Below are 6000 nucleotides of genomic sequence, written 5' to 3'. Positions count from 1 at the left end.
AAGAATCGAGGGTCAATGACAGAGAAGTTAAATAAGGAAAGCAATTCAGGAGTGTCTAAGGGTTGTTCATCCAGGGGTTGGAAAGCATGGTTTTGGAATCCTTTTTCCTGGTGACCTTGATTTCCTTTGTGTAACATGTCTGCTGGAAAGTGACAGAGGACAGACAGCTGCTCTCAGAAAGAGTCTGAGACAGCTGGTGAGATCACTGAATCTGGGAGGCAGTAAGGAAGGAAGAGATGGTTCTCGACCCTCGCAGGGCTGAGGTCAGAGCTGTAGCCCCAGAGCTTTCATGGGGAAGTCTGCGTGTTTCCAGAGTTCCATGCTTCACTCCCTCCTAAAGATGTTTTATGCAAAAATGAAAGCAAGCAAGAGTTGAAGGAAGCCTCTACATTAAAAAAAAAAGCATTATTATTTAAAAACATTTTTTTTAATATCACAGCTAGGTTTCTAGTTATGAAATGTGTGTTCATCAAAGGTATAATGGTATCATTTATATATCCTTGCTCTCTGTGTTCTTTATAAAGGCTCCTATGTTACTATATATATTTTTTAATCTAAAATGTTCTCTGCACAGTAAGCAATACTCTTGAATGGAATAAACTGTCCTATCCATTGAAAGAGAAGGTATACTATTTAAGGAAAGCTTTTAGAAAGTGAAATCTTTAAGATAAATTTCATGTATTATGATAAAATAAATAACTCTTCAAAAGAGATTTGGCTTTGCTGGTTGAATTGGTTCTTCAAGAGCAACAAAACAGTGTTTGCATGTATCATCTTTATCATCTTGTATACATACAGTCATGCACTGCATACCAATGTTTTTGTCAAAGACAGACCACGTGTATAATAGTGGTCTCATAAGATTATAATGGCGCACATATAGAAACCTGATATATGGCACTTGATATTGGTGCTGCATATTAAATAAAGGAAATTGTTGATATTCAGTAATGGTGCTAGGACATTTGGTTTTCCATATAGTAGATATAAATAAAAGTATATATGCCATCTAAGTTTGTGTATAATGTTTGTACAATGAGCAAATCATTTAACAATGCAGTTCTCAGAATGTATCCCCATTGTTAAGTGACACATCACTGTATGTGTATATACATGTATACACACACACACACACGTATGGTTAGGGATGATGATAGTGTGGCCTGCTGACAATGCAAAAATGAAAACATGTTGGGGTCATACAAAAGCATGCTCTGTAAAGTCTCCTTAATCAAAAGCATGCCCTAAATTCTTCTTTAATACTCAGAATTAATTTGTTTTGCTACTTTCATAATGGCACCATGGGTTGAGGTTCTACTCTATATGATTGTCAGTGGAGATGTAGAGACCATATTCCTTTCCTTGGTCAGTTTCTATAGCCAATGTTCACAGTTCGCTTCATTAGTATTAAGGAAGGCTTATATGAGAATGTGTGGCATCTGTTTTGAAAAAAATGGATTTTACACATTCATCAAAGTAGTAGGATATTGTCTATTTTCTTCAGCATTCATATTGATATATTAGCAATTATTTTTGATTTACAATATATAAAATTGGCTTCCTAAGATTTGTGATAATTTTAATGGATGAGAAGATGTATTACTGGTTTTTAATAGATTGTAGTTCTTGTTTTATTTCTGGAGGAGTTTGTTCTGTCCTTTGAATAATATTGCAGGATATCTATTCCTCTAGAATCTCTATAATAGATATATATTTGGATGTTATTCAATCTAATCCATACTTATGTGCAATGTGAACATATATGCAGAAAAAACAGATACACAAGAGCTTAAACTTACAAAGCAGAGTAAAATACGGGGCGAACTAAATTTACAGCACACAACTCACATCTTCCCCCTCTTTATGACTGGGTAGAACTCACCAATAAGATATTAACCAGCCCGTATGTTATTTACTTCAAAAATCTCCTCAACTGTGTAGTAACACCCTATTTATAGGAAATGTTAAGGATCATTTAATACTTGCAAATTGCAAATTCCTTCGCACAGAGGAATTAGAATGTAGACTGAACTGTAACACCTTGCTACAAAAGATGGGTCGGTTGCAGAGAGATTTATCATTCTGTCCTAGTGTTTTCCAAGTGTAGGCCCTCTTTACTCTATTACGCATGGACATATGCACAAAAAAAAATCTATTTTTTAAATGATCTAACAGCAAACCCATATAACTATGCCCAGAAAAACAAGAAAATCCTACAGTTAAATTTTGTGGAAAATGTGACCAGTTGAATGCCTGTATGCCATAACTAGATTAATACAGACTGAAACAAAAAGAAAGACAGAACTGGCGTTTTAGATCCTGACATTGCTACTGTCTCTCTAAAGACAAGCATCTGTAAGCTGAAATGTAACCCAAAAACATCATAAAATTGCTTCTTTTTAAGAACTACTCTAACTTGCCAATAAAAAACTGAAAAACTTTTTTTTAGAACAAGTATAAATTTAACATAAAGCTTTTAAAAATTCAGAAAAGTTCTTAAGAGCTAACATCTTTGGATGATGTACTTGAATTTCTTATTCTCTCTTTTGTGCATTTCAGTGAACATCCTCTTTGTCTTGAATGCTTCCTAAAAGCACTGGCCCAGCTCAAGTGGCAGTAACAGCAAAGGAAACCTGGAAGGAATGGGCACTTTCAGAGTGCGTGAATTTTTCCTAGATGTTTGAACCCTTTTGTAGAATTTTCCTTGGAATAACTATCTCAAGAAAAAAACAAAATACATGTTAATACAATATTGACAGAGATAACATTAACTGTGAAATTCTATTAATAATTAAATCACCAAAAAATATTATTCCTTAGTTACTGTTACTGTTTTTATTTTTATCCTGCCAGAATAATTAAGTTTCTTCCATGTGTGGCTTACGTTTCTTCATTTTTATATCTTTTGGAGTGTAAACAGAATTCATTATTTAGGCCAGTGTCCAATATATATTTAACAAATTACAGTATATTGAAAATTCCTTTCCTGGATTTTGAAGAATTATACTATAAAGGCCATTTCAATCAACATATTTATATAATAAAACTTCTGCTCAATGTATCAAAAACAACTTATTTCATAATGTTTCATAATGCTAGTGTCTATTTTTCTTACTGAAATATATACAGATTTTGTTTTTTAGGAGCTGGAAGTTGCCCCAAAGAACAGGTCTCTTTGGGATAACAGGGACTTTCAAATTGTTATATAATCTCAGCATTCCCTGGAAGTATCTCAGGGGCTGATTGAGATGATACCAAAGACCCCTACTTCTGCTTTAACCAGAAAAATTGCACTTTTATTTATTTTACATCTAATATGATCTTGTTTTAAAACATGTGAAAATCTAGCCTAATTAATCTGGCCAAAGAATTTATGACTTTTATCCCCAAAACAAAGAATGTCATTACAAAGTGGAAAAGGGATATGAACAGACATTTTTAAAATGAAGACATATGAATGGTCAACAAGTATATTAAAAAGTCCTCAGCATCACCAATCATCACATAAATACAAATTTAAAACTACAGTGTGATAACACCTTATCATAATCAGAATGGCTGCTATTGAAAAGAAAAAATAACAGATGTTGGTGAGGCTGTTGAGAAAACGGAAATCTTACATGTTTTTGGTGAGAATAGAATGTAAATAAGTACAACCTCTATGGAAAACAGTGTGGAGATTTCCAAATGAACTAAAAGTAGAATTACCATTTGATCCAGCAATCCCAGTATTGACTATCTACCCAAAGGAAAAGAAATCAATATATCACAAAGACAAAAATTTGTTTCCTATTATACTGAGTCCCCCACTAAATAAATATAATATTAATGTAGAAGTTTATAGGTTATATGTATATATGATTTTATATAATTATTTTTTAAATCCTTTGTGTTAAAATAGCAATGATTCTCTTTTTATTAATGAAAAACAATGATTCCTAAAAGTTGATTATATTGTTTCAGGTTGTATAGTTAGTACTTAGAGAAGTAGAGACTCAAATCCAAACCTCTTACTGTAGGTCGGTGCTTTCATGTCATTGTAGTCTTAGTACTATTCTGGATGTAGACAAGGATATTACAAATTAATCTCTGCAAGCAAATTGTCACATGCTTTTTTCCATGAAGATGAAGCAAACCTTAGTTTAAAATGGGTTTTTCACAGGTTTTAGGTAGTGGTAAGTGAGACTACTCATGTAAGCTCTGTGGATCATGAGAAATTATTTTCTGACCTAATCACCATGATGAACTCACTTAGTAATGGCAAAACAATATCTAATTCAAAATATGGTAAACATAGTCTGGCAAGTGTAACTGTAAGTAAGTTAAAATTTTAATTAGGCTTTTTTTTCCTTCTGTATTTTATGAGAACAAAACAGACAGGTTTGCTTATTGATGTGGGAAGTGTCCAGCACTGGAGATAAAAAAAAAAAAAAAAAAGCGTCTGTTAACATTGATGGCTCATTTCCCAACTGTCCTAAACTCCTAACCATATTTAAAACATTCCCCTCCTAAGCTCAGCCATCTTGAATAGTAAAAAAATATATATTTGTTGTTGTTTTTGTTGTTACTGCTTTTGAAAAGCAATAACTGTAAGTGGTTTTAATGCACTTGCTACATAAGGTTTCATTACTGAAGCTGAATCTTGTCGTTAAAAGAGAAAGAACGAACACATGAATAGTCATTTCTTTTAAATTGCTATTATTTTTTCTCAGAAGAACTCAAGAAAATCAATTCATTCAATTTGTATTATTATTAACAAAAAATAAGTTTTTTCTGAGTCTTATGTACTAATTTAAGTTGACAATGTTTGAAACAGTGATAATAAATGTGGAGAAAGTGGTTTTCTTTCAGAGAACTGTCATGGAAATATAAATGATAAATTAGGCAACAAGGAAACATTAATAAATGGATAAAAGTAGAAACACACAATTTTGTGTCAAATTAAACTGCATTGGATAAACAAATTCAGGAATCATGGTTTGACTGAGAATGTACTTAACCAAAGGCAAAATGTAAAAATGAACAAAAGAAACATATCCTAAAGAGCTGGAAGGATTGGAGTGACAGTTAGATAGATGAAATGTACCAGGAAGTAAAGCAATTGTATGTTTGAGCAAGTCATGTGTCAAATCTGCAAGGGACTGGATGTTATTCAGACTCTGAAAGATAAAGATAGAAATGTATTACCAAAAGAATAATACCTGAAATAAAACTGAATGAGTTATCTGATTATTAAACAAATTAAAGATGTGAAATTTGCACTGAAAGTCGACTTTACAGAAAAAGATATTTGATAACGTCCACCAAAATGCATGAGCCCAATCTTATATGAAATTTAAGCAGTTATTGATGTTGAACCTATGTAAATTTGAGCCTAATAAAATGGATGGATGTTTATTTCCCAAGGTACCCTAGCCTGTCAAAAATTCTGAAATGACAACTGCAATCTTCCACCCAAAGGGAGTTGTGACTCATCTATTTGAAAACATATTAAGTAAATAGGTTATGATTTAGTATGCAATGTCACATGTTCAGGTTGGTTACTTGCAATACATTATAAGGAAGAATACTGCATAGAAACACATGACAGTAAAATCATTCTGAAATATCCGTTTTTTTTTAATTGCACAAATTCCTCATATATTTGGTATTCCAGGAAAATAAAAGTTACACATTGCTCCATTAACTGAGTTGAGCCACCCCATTGCTTTAGCAGTTAATAACTCTGAACCATGTTCAACACCTTGGGCAGATGAAGACAATGATGAATATTTCATTTGTCTTAGGTTAGAGAAGAGATAATACCTTAAAATGAATGCAGCAATCTCAACCTGCTAATAACTCTGAATTTTATCAGAAAAAAATCCTGTTATCATTTGACTACATAAATTAGTGAAACTAGTAATCAAGAGATTAGGAAAAACTTGATCACATTGAGGAAAATTCCTCTTTAAATGTCTATCTCAACCAGAAAACTAGTATTTTTGAGCTTAGTTGCCC

General features: G+C 32.4%; 1 long non-coding RNA gene across 2 annotated transcripts in view; it reads right to left on the bottom strand.

Annotated features, from left to right (window-relative positions):
- Positions 1–2514: 2514 nt before the first annotated feature.
- The window catches only part of LOC108288679, a 275217-nt gene continuing 271731 nt past the window's right edge, over positions 2515–6000 (bottom strand). The window contains exons 5-6 of one of the 2 annotated variants that reach the window (XR_005196733.1): positions 5001–5159; positions 2515–2633 (exon numbers count right to left, since the gene is read on the bottom strand). This is a non-coding gene — a long non-coding RNA (uncharacterized LOC108288679). Of the gene's footprint in view, positions 2634–4349; positions 4412–5000; positions 5160–6000 lie in introns of those variants that run through there. The other variant, XR_005196735.1, reaches the window with a different exon arrangement.

Source organism: Cebus imitator, unplaced genomic scaffold (genome assembly GCF_001604975.1).
Source record: "Cebus imitator isolate Cc_AM_T3 unplaced genomic scaffold, Cebus_imitator-1.0 Scaffold381, whole genome shotgun sequence".
NCBI lineage: Eukaryota > Metazoa > Chordata > Mammalia > Primates > Cebidae > Cebus > Cebus imitator.
This window is presented reverse-complemented; position numbering and strand designations above follow the sequence as displayed.